Source organism: Pseudorasbora parva, chromosome 21 (genome assembly GCF_024679245.1).
Source record: "Pseudorasbora parva isolate DD20220531a chromosome 21, ASM2467924v1, whole genome shotgun sequence".
Lineage (NCBI taxonomy): Eukaryota > Metazoa > Chordata > Actinopteri > Cypriniformes > Gobionidae > Pseudorasbora > Pseudorasbora parva.
The window spans coordinates 3,553,649-3,572,073 of NC_090192.1; the positions used below are offsets into that span (position 1 = coordinate 3,553,649).

The following is an 18,425-nucleotide window of genomic DNA, read 5'->3' on the forward strand; positions in this document are numbered from 1 at the left end:
TGGCCTGGTGATTTTTGGATATTTTACTTAAATATATACTACAAAGTGCACCTTTAAAGCTCATGCTAGTTTGGATAAACGTCAACAACAACCTGAGTGTGGAGAACCTCACACAGTGAGTAGAATTTGCAAGGACGGATAAATACCAATTGTTGGACCAACTTAATTTTAGTGATGGGCAGACCGAGGCTTCGTGAAACACTGAAACAGTTGAAGCAAATGTGCCGAATTGTGTCGAAGCATCAAATCAACCTGACACGAGTCTCTACGGCGACCTCTGCTGGTCAGAACAGTGTAAATGCAACAAAAACCCAGGCCAAACATGCATAAAAACACCTTTTACAAATCTATTGCAAATGTTTTATGAAAGTAAAATCTTTCAAATGTAAGTAACTAATCATCTTATAAAATGTAATATTAAATATTAAGTAGAACAAAGATGCAAATCCAAGGCACTCTTCTTCATATTATTAAAAAGCCTTTAAAGGTGCACTATGCAACTTTTCGTCCACTGGAGGGCGCCTATTCTAAACGGCTCGCGAGTACTGGGACTTTTATTATGACGGGACGGGACACAGTCGCCGGGCGCCCGCACTTCCGCTTTTTCCGGTCAGGTAAAAACAGCTATTTTTTATCACATCAGATACATTTAAGGGGCTTCGGCCATCCGTCCGCTCTCTTCCCTGAACTGAAATGAAGTAGTGGGCTGTATTTTCCACACGATTGACATCAGGTTCAAGTACGCCAGGTTGGCTGGCGGTTATGCTGCCCGCATACCGCCTCCCATGGCCGAGACTGGTATTACGACACCTGTCGGGCCGGGGCTAGTAATGCTACTGCTAATTAAGGTTGATATCTCTGCAGCACTATAACTTGAAATTTTTTTAATGACATCATCGCCCTTATTTCTTCTCATTCTTTTGATGCGTGTAGGTCATTTTTTGGATATTTTTACCTCAATTTTTACACATGGTACCTTTAAGTAACTGCCTATTTCATAGAAAAACATTTAAAATGCATGGGGGGTAAAAAAAAAAACAACCCGCGCATAGCAGCCCAAAAACAGCCTTCTTCAGGGTGTGATTAAATATTAAGTGTTTTATGTTCTTTTATCCGTTGTTAGGGCTTGTTTTGTTTGTTCCAATGATGGCTCAGATAAACAGGCCAATATGCGACTTTCACCTACTATTATTCCTTATAATTATACTGTCTCATTTAAATGTCTACAAATGTATAAAACTGATCAGAGATCAGGTGAAACCCACAGACACTTGTTCAATTAATGGCTGAATCGTGGGTTCACAGAGATCATCGCCCCCTAGCGGTCAACCATTGACATTTTGAAGTGTTCCAAAACGTTTCGAAACAGTGATGACGTAACGAAGCCTCGTTTACTAAAATCACATGACTTTGGCGGTTTGATACACACTCCGCACCAATTGATTCGAACCAAATGATTTGTAAAGCTTCGAAGCTTTAATGAAGGAGTGTGTTGAAAACGCCATCACTACTTCATTTTCTGAACATGTAAGTACTGCACGTTATATTTAGTGAATGGATGCAAGCCTTTGTGAATGTGCTGGTTAGGATGCTATACAGTGGCTAAAGTTACCATTGTCTCTGTATTCACCGAGATCAGCGCTATGTCATTGTACAGGTGTTGAGCTAGCTTTAGCCACATTAGCAATTTGCAAACACATTATAAAGTGCACTTGCGTGTGAAGTTGGATCATGAAGAGTTGGATGTGATCCATCTTTGAGAAGCAAGTTTTGTGCAAATCCTGCATTTACTAACATGTACAATGATTCACTCTGTATCTGCAGTGGCTCAGATGCTAGGAGTTTATTATTACAGCCAAAAACAGAACAGTTATAATGTTTAAACAGATGAGACATTTTATGACTACACTGTAAAAAAAATCCATAAAAATAGGGCACAATGTATAAATATGAAGGAATTTTCCATATTGTTTTTTTTACAGGTGTTTACCTGTATTTTGAATTACACATTGCATTACTTTGTATTTTAAGGGTCAACGTGAATGTCCGTAAAATTACTGGATAATGAACTGGCAGAAAATTACCATTACATTTTCCGTTTTTATATTTTACACAGTAGCTTCTCTAGTCTACTTTGGCATGGTGTTATAACTGGCACACTGTTGCCGCTTGAGAAAAGAAAATGTCGGTGCCGTGAGCGCGGCTCGTTTTTTCACATGCTAGTGTAGCGGTGTGTTATCTGCGTTGTGTTATCTTTTGTAGGAATCACTCACAAACTCTTTCTCCCATCAAGTCCTTTTTATTGATCTGGTATAACAGAGACATATATGAGGACTCGTGCAGCAATTAGAACAACCCAGCAATGCACGACGCTGAGAAAGATAAAGATGAAACTAAAGTTAGGAAAAACACTTAAAGAAAGAAGATAAAGCAATGAAGCATATGATTACACATTACAGAGGGACAACCATACATGTATACTGTGTAAACTAATCAATTACACAATATGCGGCCCTTTATAAGTCCCCACATAAACTTCAATCTCGTGCAGACTGGGAAGTAGCAAAGTGTGCCCACCCCCCAAATCAGCATGGTAGTCGGAAAGATAAAGGAAAACCCAAAAATGGTCATGACAAGTGGAATCACAAAATTCTTAAAGCACACCTGCTACACTAGCAGAAAAAGGCTTACTAAAACAAACGTACTGGGATGTCCTTTTTCATGTTTTGGGGGTTGGTAGATGCACAGGGGACCCGATTATAGCACTTAAGGCCCTTTCACACCAGACGCGTGACAGAAAAGCGAAGCGAATATTTCGCGTCAAAACCTTTCACATCAGCCGCGACACAAATTTGCGACGTTTCAGAGCTTCAACATTCCAAAACATTCGTCACAAACACTTCATCATTTAGTGAAGACTAGTTTTTCGTTTAATTTAAAAGACCGAAAAGAAGGTTTTGGGTGCACCCAGTCTTAAAGAACAGAGAGTCTGAAGAGGAGTCTGTTAATCTTGTACAGGAGCTAAAACTTTATCATTGCCGGTTCTGCACTTACTTTCCAAAGTCTGTGGGACAATTTGAGCAGCTAGCTCGAGAGACAGTAACGTTAGCAGCGCATCTGACGAGACTAACACACACTTCAGGAAACCAATCGATCCGCAGCAGATGTTTCCAGATGAGTCACAATGTAAACATTTCAGCGCCACAGACGTACTGGTGGCAACACATTCACTTTCAATAATCGCGGACGCTAGGGGTGTCAACAATAATCGATTCGGCGATGCGGGGCATGAACGATTCAGCATCGATGCAGCAAAGTGCCATAATCGATTATGTCACTGCTTATTTTCTGGCGGACGATAAAGTTGTGAAGTTTCAAATACTTCCGCTTCCGGGAGAATATCAACAACAACATGCAAGATGTCTGAGGCGGAGGGAGATGACCGCGACAGACGGGTTATTAAAAACACACCCAAAGCTTGGAAAGCGGCACATTTTGGATTTTATGAAGTGAATGGGAAACTAGACAAGTCTTACGCGGTGTGTAAAATCTGCCACACTAAAATTAAGCACGTTGGCAATACAACTAACTTTGCAAACCATGTCGATGGTTAACTTCAACAACAACACAAAAAGTCGACACATCCCAGCCAAGAATTGACGAATGTCAACATTGCCACACAGCTCCGAGAGAGCAAAGAGGATCACACGATCGGTGGCATGTTTATAGCGAAGGATCAATGACCCTATTCTGTGGTAGAAAATGCGGGGTTTCGCCACATGCTTAAAACAATTGAGTGCCGATATAAGCTACTGACATTACCGTATTTCACATCTTAATATTTTATTGTATGCAGCTGATGTGATGGTAGGATCAGGACAGGCATATAATTGTCATTGTCTTAAAGCTGCTAAGCTGCTGTTTTGTTGAGAATAGTTTGCACTTTACTACTTGAAAAAAAAATTCACAGTAATAAGTGGTTACTGTGTGTTGTTGCACAGAATATTTTTATTCCTGGGTGGTTGTTGTTAAAATATTGTTACTTATTATTTTAATATTTGCACAGGACTTCAGGAAGTGCCCTGTATTAGAGCTGCTATTTCACTGGGTGTAAAAAAAACAAAAACAAAAAGCATTGAAAGCTGTGATTTTGATTGTTTTCTTTTTCAGGTTTTAAAAATGCCATATCCAATACCCTGTACCAGTGAATTTGATTTAATTACATTTTATTTTATTTTATTTAATCACATTTTATTTTATTTAATAACTTTTATGTCAAAGATACAGGAGACACATAGCAGCCAATAAAATCTGTTGTTTAATATCTGCTTGTATTGCCTCATGTCTGATGAAAAATTTGCCTTGTGTGCAATAGAATCTTGATGCATCGCAATGCATCATAAAATTGAATTGAATTGAATCGTTGCCTAGTGAATCGTAATCGAATCGAAATGTGAAGGCAGTGCCAATGCACACCCACACACATTGAGTGAATAGCTCGTGACATCAACTGGGCATTTCATCACCTTTATTTCCTTGTATGTGATTGGTTGAAGCCGTTTCTGTCGCCGTAAAAGGAAGAAGAAGAAAAAATCGATATAGAAAGGAAAAAAATAAATGTTGTTTTTTCGCTGCAGCACACTCGCGTTCAGTGTGGAAGTGCTCATTACACAAACAGCTGATCAAAAAATACAACTATTGCGTGAATTATTCACACGTCAAAATCGCATCCAGTGTGAAAGGCCCTTTATACACAAAAAAAGTAAATTTGTCATGAAATGACCCCTTTAAATGTTTCAAAATTTGGACGGTTCAAAATTTCCAGTTCCTGTCAGTCAAACTCAAATTCTGGTTCATCTTTCTGTGGTGTGTGTGGCCAGTTAAAATTCCAACTGAACTGAAAGAGAATAATTGAAGTCAGAATTTTGTCCTGATAACAGCGGGAAACTAAGGTTTTTACGTCTTTTCACACATGCATTCAACATGCCTTGGTTGCTTTTCTGCTCTCCTCCAATTACTTCGACAAGGCCCAGGCCTGCTTGAGCTAAAAATCACAGTTCTGATCTGGGGTGACATATTGAATCAAGGTTCATTTAAGTTGGACCATTTACAGAAAGCAACTCAAGACTGTTGTTGTTCCGACCAGCAGAATCAATGCCAGACAGGAGCTGTTACATTCGTGAACCGCAAGATAACCTAATAATCCTCAGACTTTCTTGAGTAAAATGTGTGATATTTATAAGAGACTCTAAAAATGATCCGCACCTGATAATGTGTATTTTTTGGACATCTTTTGCTCCTATTGTTATGCTTTTAAACTGTCCAGCGGGTTCAGTATAGCGTTAATAAATTAACCCACATGATTTGAGTGACACAGCAGATTCTTAAAATGTCCAGCAATGGCTTTTCTTGGTCATTCATAGATTAACATATATTTAGACAAGACCCCGTTTGGGTTTTTCTAGAGGTGAAGGCTGAGACCACACTTCGGTTCACTATAGCCAAAGCAAAATGGGAAAATTACATTATAAACTATAACTTTATGGAGATGACCACCAAGATTAGAGGACGATGATCAGTCCAAGTACACTCGATTCTTTCTGTGATGTGATTCAGTGTTGGCAGAGGATGAAAAGTATAATAAGCTGTTTGGAGAGATTATTAAAGTCTTCTTGTGGCCGGAGGAGTTAAACCCACCACAGGATAGACTAAATATAGGGTTAGCTATTGTTTTCTTGCCCACCCTTAGACGTATGAAGTTGTTATTTTTACTGGCACATGCAAATTTTTGCCTTTCAAAGCAAGTTCAACAAAGATAAAAGGTTGAAATTATTTTGCACTCAGTCAGTGGTGAGCCTTATTTTCTTTCTTAAGTGTACAACACGCAAGCGAATCCACTCCGATTTCAGATTCTGAAAGTTGTTTATACAGAAAGTTCTGTCGATAAGATTATTTCAGATCTTTCCAATCTGATTGTACAGATCATGAATTATTAAATTGGTTCATTTAATCTACAGCTCACTTCAGTTCTCATCTAACAGTGTCAGTGCAGTCAAATCAATAATATTGTTGAATATTAAGTGTCCCCAACTAAGCAAACCAGAGTAGGGGTGTAACGGTACACAAATCTGACGGTTCGGTACGTACCTCGGTTTTGAAGTCACGGTTCGGTACGATTTCGGTACAGCAGTTTTACAAAATAGCTTTTTTCTTTTTTCTTTTTTGTTTCAAGAGTGGTATATATACTGAAAAAAAGTGTCTGTCCTTAAATTAATTCAACTATAACAAAGTTTCTGAAAGATACTGCTGTAAACTATATAGGGAGTCCTTACTTAGGTTACACAATATATTCTCAAGCCGTTGTCTTTCCGCGGTTGAAACCGAACCGAACCAAAAGCCCTGTACCAAAACGGTTCGGTACGAATCACTGTACCGTTACACCCCTAAGCCAGAGGCAACGATGGAAAGCAACCCAAACTCCACAAGGTGACAGAATGAAGAGGAGAAAAAAAACTTGTGAGAAACCAGGCTCGGTGCCCCTCTGGCCACAGAAAGGGGATCCCTACAAAGGTGCATCATATTTGGGTGTCCTTGACATCAAAGAGCTCAAAAACTTGACTCATTTTTTGACTCGTCATCATTTCCCACTTTGTTCACTGGAGTAGAAATCCCTCACGTGTACCCGAGTGAGTGGCAGGACTATTTATACACACAGAAAATCCATATTACTGGAAATAAGAGAAAATTACACATTACTGGAACATGCAGTGAAGAATGTCGTTTCCCAAGATTAGCTCAGATACTTAAATTCTTTGAAAGAATTGCAGCTCTGCTGAAGGTCAGACAGCCAGTTTTTCCATCTGATTCATCAGGGACTTCTTGCTTTTAGCTTTGGCTATTTTACAGGTCTACTTGAATCATGTAATCCCATAACCAATCGAGAGAAAAAAAGACTTGGTTTACCACACACCACTGTCTACCACCCAGATAAATTCAATCCATTAGTTACCAAACAGTATATGATTTGTTTGTCGTTGAGAACAAACCCCTTATTTAACAGTTCATGCAAACCGGTAATTTGAGGTATAACAGTTTCCCTGCCAGTCCAGACCTCAAATTCAGAATTAAATAAAACTTAATTAATACATTCTGATTTTAGTAGCCTACTAAGAATATCTTTATTATTGTCATTCTTTTAAACAGATTACTGTAAAATTGTAGTAGGAAAACAGGTTGATGACAAAAGCAATGCATGGTTACAAGAATGCATTGAATGTCCACTTGCAGTTTATTGCAAATGTTAAAAGTATGTTTATTTTCAATTTAAAATGATTAAATGGATGCCCCCTTATTGGGATAATAAAACCCTACCCGAGAAACACTTTATTATTAAACACGTTAGACACTTTATATCCCATTTTCAAATATTTGCTTCATTTTATTGAAAATAAATGCCTTTCCAATCTGATATGCTGTGCTGTGTTAAGTCTTTGTGGGGCACTGGGCTAAATTTAGATGAAGCCGGTTTAGTTGGCTAGCCAGATATGTTTAAGTTTAGTTTGTGCCAATCCTGGGTTTTAGGCACCATTAAAGTGGTTTGGCTTTTAGCTGTGTTAATCGCCATAGTAACTTACGCTCCACGACTTACCTGCTCCAGCAGCTTATGTTCTGGATAAGAGATCTCAAACTGAAATTGGACCAATCAGCTGTGAGCAAAGTGATACACTTCTGATGCAATAAAGCCACACACCCTGTTTCTACTCCAAATTAAAGGTCACGACATTGGCCAGCATCTGGCTTTTAACAATGCTTATTACACGGCTCTGTGAAATACTTGATTCTGATTGGTCAATCGCGCATTCCAGCGGTATGTTATTTCCAGATAACAACCACTCATCCGGGTACTACGAGTTATCTTGACCGGCACTATTTCTACGCTTAACGCTGGCGCCATCTTGTGGCTTAAACAGCCGTGGGTTACAATGGAAGACTTCAAGGCAGGTTTCCTTTATAAAGTTTTAAATATGGATATTTTTCTTACACAAACGCATCGATTGGAATCAGAAGGCTCCATTAACCCATCGGAGTCGTGTGGAGCAGTTATTGACGGACAGCTGCATTTTTTATGGACTTCAAACACAACTACAACTACTGCTGGGATTAACGTTAGCCTGGACTTTTTAAATATAACTCTGATTGTATTTGTCTGACAGAAGAATGTCATAAACACCTATAATGACCTGAGGGTGAGTAAATCATTGGCTTGGTTTCATTTTTGGGTGAACTAACCCTTTCAGCATTCATTCTCAACATTTAGCAGCAATAGATAAAGTCTTAAAGCAGGTTGGAACTGTTTTTCTTCGCGGAAGCTTTGCGTAAGAGCTAATAAAATATTTAATCTCAAGACAATATTTAGTGTCTAATTTATTTGAGACTAGTAGCCGTGTAATAAGCGGGATAATGTCCACCCAGCCGGTTGTTATCGCAGAATAAACCCCTTCAGAGTGATGCTCCGCTTCGCGTCGGGGTCCTGATCGCTCTGTCGGGGTTTATTCTGCGATAACAACCGGCTGGGTGCACATTATCCCTTACTTATTTATAATAATAATAATTTTGAAGGATTTAGATATAATTTAGGTAATTATTATACCCTTAATCAATTACACATTTATCATTTTAGTTAATCAATCATTAATAGGCACTTTGTAAAAATTAATATAAATAGCCTATATAAAGTAATACAAATAAGCTTTAAAATCAATAAATAAAGCTATTAAAAAGAATATTACTGAGCTTAAATGTTCAATTCTCTCTATATATCAACTAAACTAACTTCATAACTTTTACTTGCATTGACATATAATATTTTTTCTTTAAGTTGTCCTCTTTAATAGACAGCTCTTTTCTTCTTGCGGTGTAAATTTGTATAAATTCGTAATATTTTACAATCATGTAATAGTCAGCAGAAGAGAGAAATTAATCACACGGCTTCTCTTGTGAGAAGTGAATCTCAGTTTCACAGCCTGTGATTGGCTGTTCACTACTGATGTCATATCCCTGATCCACAGCCTGTGATTGGCTGTTCACTACTGATGTCATATCCCTGATCCACAGCCTGTGATTGGCTGTTCACTACTGATGTCATATCCCTGATCCACAGCCTGTGAATGGCTGTTCACTACTGATGTCACATCCCTGATCCACAGCCTGTGATTGGCTGTTCACTACTGATGTCACAGCTGAACTCCTGAACTCAGGATCAAAGTCTGAGTTGACAGAGAAAGCTGATGATCAGCATCATGGTACCAACAAAGCCTGAATAGTTTGGTTTGGTTTTGGTTTCATTTGCTATTAAAACATCCTGGAGCTTGACGTGAAAATGCTAAAACTAGCAAAAAACACTTGTAACACGTCTGGTGTCGCATTGCCCCGGGGGTATGATAGAGCCCTATGACTTCAAAATATCTGGAAAAAAACGCATTGTAGTCCAAACGGGTTGTTCATTGTAGTTCTTGGAAAGTGGATTCAGTTGAATAAAATATCTCCCTTTGGAGTGGAGATTTGTAACCTAACAGATCTTTTTCATGCTCCAACAGCAACATTACACACTAAATCAAGCATAAGACCTCTACTACATTTTCACAAGGGAAGCTACATCTCCCATACACATTTCAGGTAAGCCGTTTTACGTAGGCCTCAGCAAAGGTCAAAAGATGAATAAATGTGCTGAATTCGCCTCTGCCCATGTGGTAGGGCTCACGGGTCAAGCTAACAGGGAGGTACGCGTGAGCTGTATTTTATTTTCATCAAAACGGCTCTGATAACTCGACAAAGTTAACACAAAGAGTAAATTGATACCGAGATAAGCATTTTTCAAAACCTGTTTGCCTCACCGCTAAAGAAATGTGAGCGGAGCTTGCATGATTGAATTAGCGAAACTTAAGCCACTACTGCATAACACCAAATTCCCCTCCCTGGATGATCCTGTATCCTTCAGAGAGGTAAATACTGAAAACTCATTTCCAGCCCTCTGGTGCAGGTCTTTGTTTAGCTCTAGCCGTCGCCCGCTTGCCGTTTTAAGGCTGTGGGGGGTAGACTAACTCAAACCATCTGACTTACTGAACAATTTACATAAAGTCAAAGCAAAAGTTGTCTTCCATCATAACCAAGGCACTGTAAACCGCACACGGGCGGGTCGGGTTTCCATCCTCACATGAGGTGGTCCGCAGCGCCCCGCTTCATACTGTATATAATCTGCCCAGCTTAACCTGGGTTATGGACTACTTATCACACAAAACAATGGTCAGGGTGAAACCGCAGCTGCCAAGAAGCCGTATGGAAGAGTGAAATTCAACCCTGAGAAAACTTTACTGCGATTATAGGCAGATTTAAGATGGGGATTACAACAAGAGACGATGCAACGACTCGATAACAGTAGGGCGGTCACGTGTGTGCGTGAGGGCACCGTCCAGCCGTGTTTGAAGAGAAAATATATGCAACACATGTCCTCTGCTAGCGCGAAAGGGTGTTGAAAAGAAACGGTTCCAGAACCGGAGGCCTGCGTGCCGCAGAGGTCCCGCTGACAGATCAGCCGACGCTTTTTCCAAACTTTCACAGCCCCACAGACCAAACAATGGATTCCACTTCAGTTCAGAAGAAACAGCGCCTCCGGAATCAGGAGAGAAAAATGTACATGTGGCCATAGGGATGACAAGTTCTGGATATCAAGTACCAAAATAAATAAATAAATAAAAATAAAAAAAGAGGTTACATAAACCAAGTCTCTTCTGCTCACCAAGGCTGCATTAATTTGTTCAAAAATACAGTAAAAATACAGGAATATGGTGAAATATTATTTTTTAATTTACAATAACCATTTTCTGTTGTAATATATTGTAAAATTCGCCTTATTCACCTGGCGGCCATTTTGAAAACTCTAACGCCGTTGTGGGGTACACAAACCCGGAAGCTGGACTCCGATACAGTACTAATCAATAGCAGCATTCTGTGTCACTCACTTTCTGCCTGCTGTGTGTAACAAAATCATGTAATGCATCACTGATAATATGTTTATGTATATAGTTTTCATTTGTTAATGTTTTTTAATTTTCCTCCTAATGTAATTTCTAATGTTTTGCCCTTTTCTGGTACGTTTTTCCATACTTACAATATACAAGCAGGCCATTTGTATTCCTCCATACCAATAAATGTACATAGTTACCACTTACAAACCTAGACCAGTGTGCCTATCAATGTTTTTGAATGACTTATTTCTTTCTGATGTTCTGACCAGTTGTCAAGTTATGAAAGACATCATCCATGTGTAATAAAATTGTACTTTATTCTTAGGATAAATGGACATTTTATTTTACATATATGAAGATCCAGCTTATACATACACATCTCTCCCACATGTAAATTAACTGTATCAACTATAATACTGATCTGCCCACGTTGACACTATATGATAGATTAAAATAAGATGATAACATCACCGTTTTCTCCAGAATGACTGCAGCGGAATCAAATTTTGTTGCAGTATTGTCCTGTTTACACCGTGAAGCTGCTTTGGAACAATCGGTATTGTAAAAGCGCTAAATAAAGCTGACTTGACATGTCCCAGTCTTGCTAGTGCTCGAGTCTTTCGAACTTCGTCTGTAGTAAAATGCAGAAATTACGACCAGGATCCCTTCTGATATTTTTTTAATCCACTCTCCATGTAATCCCTTATCCTCCGGAAAACGATGAAAGGTTTGTCCTCTGTAGGATTTTATCCTGAGTGACAAAGTGCAGTGACACAGAATGCTGCTATTGATTAGTACTGTATCGGAGTCCAGCTTCCGGGTTTGTGTACCCCACAACGGCGTTAGAGTTTTCAAAATGGCCGCCAGGTGAATAAGGCGAATGTCATTCATTTCTGTGATCAAAGCCGCGTTTATATTCCAGTCTTCAGTATCACATGATCCTTAACAGATATGCCAGATCAAGAAACATTTATGATTATTATCAGTGTTGGACACAGTTGTGCTGCTGCAGTTCAGATCTTTCTGGAAACAGTGATACTTTTTTTCTTTCTTTGAAGAATAGAAAGGTCTAAAAACCAAAAAAAAAAATTGTGAATATATTTTTTTTTTTGTTACATTATAAATGTCTTTACTGTCACTTTTGGTCAAATTAATGCAATTACCGGTACATCTCACTTATCCCATACTTTTGAATGAAGGTCTACATATATTTAAAGTTAAAAGTTTTGTTTATCCTCCTGGGTGCCACTGTGCAAGTACGAGGACATTATAATTAAGTACATTTCTCTGAAACCATTAAAGGTCCCGTTCTTCGCGATTCCATCTTTCAAACTTTAGTTAGTGTGTAATGTTGCTGTTAGAGCATAAATAATACCTGTAAAATTATAAAGCTCAAAGTTCAATGCCAAGCGAAATATTTTATTTAACAGAAGTTCCCTTTCAAAGCCTACAGCGAGCGGCCGGTTTGGACTACACCGCTGCACTTCCTGCTGTAATGACGTCACTAGAACCGTTTGTTGACTAAAGCTCCGCCCACAAGAACGTGCAAAATAGGGGGCGTGGTCTCGTTGCTCTCCCACGTGGAGAAGAGCGCGCATTCAGCGCTTGCATCTCCCCGTTAAGGTAAGAGGCGGGACCTTTCCGGGCAAAGTGCGCTAAGCTGCTGTCCAATCACAACACGGGAAGCGCTGGACCAATCAGAACTCGTTACGTGTTTCTGAAGGAGGGACTTCATAGAACAAGGAAATCATCAGGCCGTTTTTAGGACAGAGGAAACAGCGCTGTACAGATAAGTAAATTGTGTGAAAAATACTGTGTTTTTTTACACGCAAAAATGAACTCATGTTATATTGCACACTGTAAACATAATCAAAGCTTCGAAAACACGCGAAGAACGGGACCTTTAAGTCTGGATGTCCTGTAAAGAGCACAATCAGCAAATTCAGGCTTTTCACAGATACCGTTTGTTTTGAGGTTTCACCAGAACAAAAACTTCTTCTTGGTCTTTAAAAATGACTGAATGATCCAATTTAGCACTCATATGGAAATATGATAATATTTTGTAGTTATTTAAATCTGATTAATTTTCTAATTGTTTGTTATAAATCAACATCTCATGAAGAGGTTATGGGGTTTTTAATCAAAATCACTTTATTAAAAAACAGGGCATTGATTTCATAAATGTCCACTGTAGGCACAATGGGACTTAAAGCCTGTTTATCAGGCACTTTATGAGACACAGCAAGTGAATAGGGAAATAATTTACATATCAATATTCCTATAAAATATTAGATATTATTATGAAAATGTTCTATTACTCCCTTTCATTACATGTTGCTCCAAAAACACATTAATAAAAATTAGAGTGTATAGATACAATGCATTAAATGGGAAAATCCATGTGTGGCCATTTTACACACATATTGCACAGTAGAAGTAAAATGGTATATCAATTAATTAGTTATGTTATATCTGTCATAACATAGGTGAGAATCAATCTTAAAGTCTGGTTAAAAAAATCCTGAAACCTAAACATGTAATGTTGAAAAAAAGAAAAGAAAAAAAAAGTCCTGGTGTCCACATACGAGGACAAAGCATAGCATATCAATAAATTATCATTTTTCTAAATGTTTGATGATCCATCCCCTTCAATTACCATCTGACATTTTATAACCCACACTAACTGTGCCAAGTCAAATGATCTGATATGCTAAGACATTGTGTGTCTCTTTCTCTTTCTGACTTTGTTGGTCGCACTTCTTGACAGAGACAGCTGCTTTCGAACGCTTGCTTTTGTACACATGTACACAACGATCCATCCTCTGCATTTTCATCATCATGAACTTTTATGACTGCTAAAAAAAAGAATATTAGCATAATCACAACCGATGCAGAAACCCCAAGTGCAGGCCATATGAAGTGCACGTCCGACACCAGGGTATATCTGTTTATCCATAACAAAAGGAGGCAATCGGGTATCCGTCTGCATTTTATGCCTTGTTTTCAGTTTTAGCTCTCCTGGTAGATCTAGCATTTTAATGAGAAGCAGATGTTTCTGAGACGGGACAGGAAGTGAGAAGACATGAGTCCTCAGTCCCGCTGTCACTAGAATCAAAGAGGTGCGCGATTATATCAATCACCCCCCCAAATCACCCATTAGTCGCATAGATTCTGCTAAAATGCATCTCTAGGTTTGTTTTTTCATACCTCCAGTCTCTAGATGTTCAGTGTTCCAATAAGAATGACCTGCAGCACTAAAACACTGAGATATGAATGACTATCGCCAACATGAACTGCGACACGCGATCATTGCATTTGGAAAGGTTTATGAACAGATGACAGCAGTCAAAACGATCTCCGTTCACACGGATCTCACATGCCTATAGACTGAATAATATGCATGGACATGATGTCTTCATTTGCACAAATTCATGTTTTTATTGTTTGCACAGAGATGATAATGGCATTGTTTACTTTTTTTTTTTCAGGCCCCCAAAAGTATTTGTCAATTCTGGTTTTCTTATTGGAACTTGGTAGACTTTAATTCACACTGGATTCAGTGTAAAATGACTTTTAAAAATGTATGCATTTAACCCTATAAATCCTATTGCATCATACAGAAAACTTTGCTGAAAACTTGCACGCAATCAAATTCTACTACACGTCTTCAGCCATCTCATTGATGATTTAGACTTTTTTTTAGCAAGTAAAGGGCCTTTTCGTATAATTTTAAAAAACATCCACTTTCAGCTTGCAGATCACATGTCTTTTTAGTGTGACAATTTTTTAAAGCAAAACATAAGAATATTTCAAGATGAACATTTTTTTTTTTTTGTGGTGAAGCAACTTAGATTTACTTGATTATCCATTATACATACATATTCATATATTTTTTTTAAATCACATTCAAATGTTTCTCATTTATCAAGCTTTTAATAAATGTTTGTGTTCATCTCTCAATCATCATTGTGTTGCATTGCATTATGTCTTAAAACTACAGAGCATCATAAAACTAGCATTTAAATACGGTCTTACTGAGACATATTATTGGCAGATACTGATATTTATATGCAAGTCTCTACTCTCTCCTATACTTGGCCAAAAAATATCAGAATTTGCACCAAATGTCATATTTTGCTCAGTTTTGGTCTTTGAATAAAACGTAGATATTTTTTCTTCCTCAGGAATGAGCTGCATAATCTCACTATATCAGACTATATGAGCCATAAAAGCCTGATGTATCAAATGTCATACAAAACACATGCATTGGGAAGTTTGTTCAACGTCCAAAAATCTGATTTGTCTGACTATTATTTTATATGTCAGGCTTTACAGAGCTAAGCTTCTCCTATACAAAAAGTGACATCAACAAAATGGACAGATTTTTATTCGCAGCTAGTCATTTTCTTCCCAAATTTCAAGGTCTGTATATAAGGACATTAAGACAGAGACTTAGTCAGGCGTATAAAACGATGCTTTACATCATAAGTGTTTGAGATCGTTGTCAAAGCAAATCTAGCGATTCAGCGTATCTGTCCGGGTCGCGGCTTGGACTGCAGTTCATGGCTGAGGTGTGCTTGATTTACGTCTGATGATCCGTCTCCCTTAATCAGTCTTTTCTCATTTAGACAGGTGGCATATTTCACCCAGGACTCTGCTGCGGGAGCACGTGTGTGACACTGAGACTCCCCTGCAAATCCAGCAGGTCTGTGTGAGTGTGCGCTCCACACTTTCAGAGAGATGATCAAATCCTCAGCCTCATCCACTGCTCATTGTGTTCCAGAGATGAAGCAAAACAAGCGGTGGAGGTGAGAAACAAAGTTACATGCGCCCTGGTCGTGCCATAAAGAATAGTCCGGATCACTTACAGGTCCAGCTGGCTCTCTCATTACTCTCCACATAAAACCCGAGCCGCTCGGCACCATGTGCTCCCATAGCTGCGGTCTTTTGTGTGTTTCCTCCACCTCAGACTCAGCATTCCTCAAGTGCCACAACAAGCAACAGCCACAGTTCGATATTCTAGTGTCGGATGTTTACAGTAACATCAAAACTTGAGTTACATTTTCAGTAAAACCATAATGTCGCCTCAATCAATACAATTTGTGTCAACACACACACACACACACACACACACACACACACACACACACACACACACACACACACACACACACACACACACACACACACACACACACACACACACACTTCCATATTCAGTCGTATGGAATCATTCATGGTCATTTTAGAATCAAAGCCAATACTGCCAAATTGTAGAATGTTACATTTTAAAAACTTATTTTTCTTCTTCTTCTTCTTTCGGCTTTTACCTTCAGGGGTCGCCACAGTGAATCATCTGCCTCCATCTAGTCCTATCCTCTGTATCCTCTTCTCTCAGACTGACTATCTTCATGTCCTCCAGTATATCCATAAACCTCCTCTTTGGTCTTTCTCTCGATCTTCTGCCCGGCAGCTCTAACCTCAGCATCTTTTTACCGATAGATTCACTCTCCCTCCTCTGAACATGTCCAAACCCTCTCAGCCTGGCCTCTTTAACTTTGTCTCTAAAGCATCTCACATGTGCTGTTCCTCTGATGGACTCATTCCTGATCCTATCCATCCTTGCCACTCCCAAAGAGAACCTCAACATCTTCAGCTCTGCTACCTCTAGCTCTTCCTCCTGTCTTTTCCTCAAACCATACAACATCGCTGGTCTCACTACTGTCCTGTACACCTTTCCTTTCATTCTTGCTGGTACTCTTTTATCACACAACAGATCTGACGCTTTTCTCCACCCATTCCAACCTGCCTGCACACGCTTCTTCACCTCTTTTCCACACTCCCCATTGCTCTGGACTGTTGACCCAAAGTACTTAAAATCCTGCACCTTCTTTACCTCTTCTCCTTGTAACCTCACTCTTCCACTTGGTTCTCTCTCATTCACGCACATGTATTCTGTCTTCCTGTGACTAACCTTCATTCCTCTTCTCTCCAGAACAAACCTCCACCTCTCTAGACTTTCCTCCACCTGCTCTCTGCTCTCACTACAGATCACAATGTTCTCCGCAAGCATCATCTGTCAGCCTGTCCATCACCACCGCAAACAAGAAGGGGCTCAGAGCCGATCCTTGATGCAGTCCCACCTTCACCATGAAGTCCTCTGTTTCACCTACGGCACACCTTACCCCTGTCTTACTGCTCTCATACATATCCTGACAACTCTAACATACTTCTCTGCCACTCCAGACCTCCTCATACAATACCACAGCTCCTCTCTTGGCACTCTGTCATATGCTTTCTCTAAATCTGCAAAGACACAATGCAGCTTTTTCTGACCCTCTCTGTACTTCTCCATTAACTTTCTCAAAACACAATGCATCTGTAGTGCTTTTTCTGGGCATGAAACCATACTGCTGCTCACAAATGTCCACTTCTTGCCTTAGCCTTGCACAACTTCATTGTATGGCTCATCAGCTTAATTCCTCTGTAGTTTCCACAACTCTGCACATCTCCCTTGTTCTTAAAAATCGGCACCAAAACACTTCTCCATTCCTCAGGCATCTCACTCTCTAACCTTGTTGAACAGCCTAGTTAAAACCTCTTCTGCCATCTCTCCTAGACACTTCCATACCTCCACTGGTATGTCATCAGGACTGCCTTTCCTCTCTTCATCCTTTTCAAATCTCTCCTAACTTCACCCTTGCTAATACTTTCTACTTCCTGGTCAACAATATTTGCGTCTACAACTCTTCTCTCCCTGTTATTTTTCTCATTCATCAGTTCCTCAAAGTACTCCTTCCTTCTTTCCCTCGCCCTCCTGTCACCTGTCAAAACATTTCCATCTCTATCTTTAATCACTCTAACCTGCTGCAGATCTTTCCATCTCTAACCCTCTGCCTCGCCAACCGATACACATCCCTCCCATGTCATCCGCAAACATTTAAATAATAAAGCAAAAATTCCATCCACAAACACAAGGCTGTATATGAATTGCCAATTTAACAAAATAAAGCTGCGTTCAAAATCACATACTTTATAGCAAGTTTGCATTTTCTAAGGAAATTTAAACAAAGAACTTACTTCTTGCAGTGTCTGTATAAAGCAGGTGTGTAGTATGAATACATCCGCCATGTTGGCATTATCCTCTGGCGTACGGGTCTTCTTTGATTTATGGCATAAGAGCAACACAAACACAATTCACTCAGGTTCAATTTAACTATGGACAACTTTCTTGCTTTTTCTCCATGAGTTTTAATAAATACTGCGTACTCATTTTACACTACATAGTAGGAAAGTAGGCCTAATCAGACACGTGTGGTACAACTACAACATGAAACACAACAAGAGACTACAAAATAAAAGACAATATAATTTCAAACTAAAAGTCTGTCAAAAATCATA

The 18,425-nt window shown here is 39.2% G+C and overlaps 1 long non-coding RNA gene across 1 annotated transcript in view; it reads right to left on the reverse strand.

Moving 5' to 3' along the window:
- The window catches only part of LOC137055928 (uncharacterized), a 68,806-nt gene extending 50,619 nt beyond the window's left edge, over nt 1–18,187 (reverse strand). Inside the window, exon 1 of the long non-coding RNA XR_010900127.1 lies at nt 18,105–18,187. This is a non-coding gene — a long non-coding RNA (uncharacterized lncRNA). The remainder of the gene's footprint in view (nt 1–18,104) is intronic.
- Nucleotides 18,188–18,425: the final 238 nt, after the last annotated feature.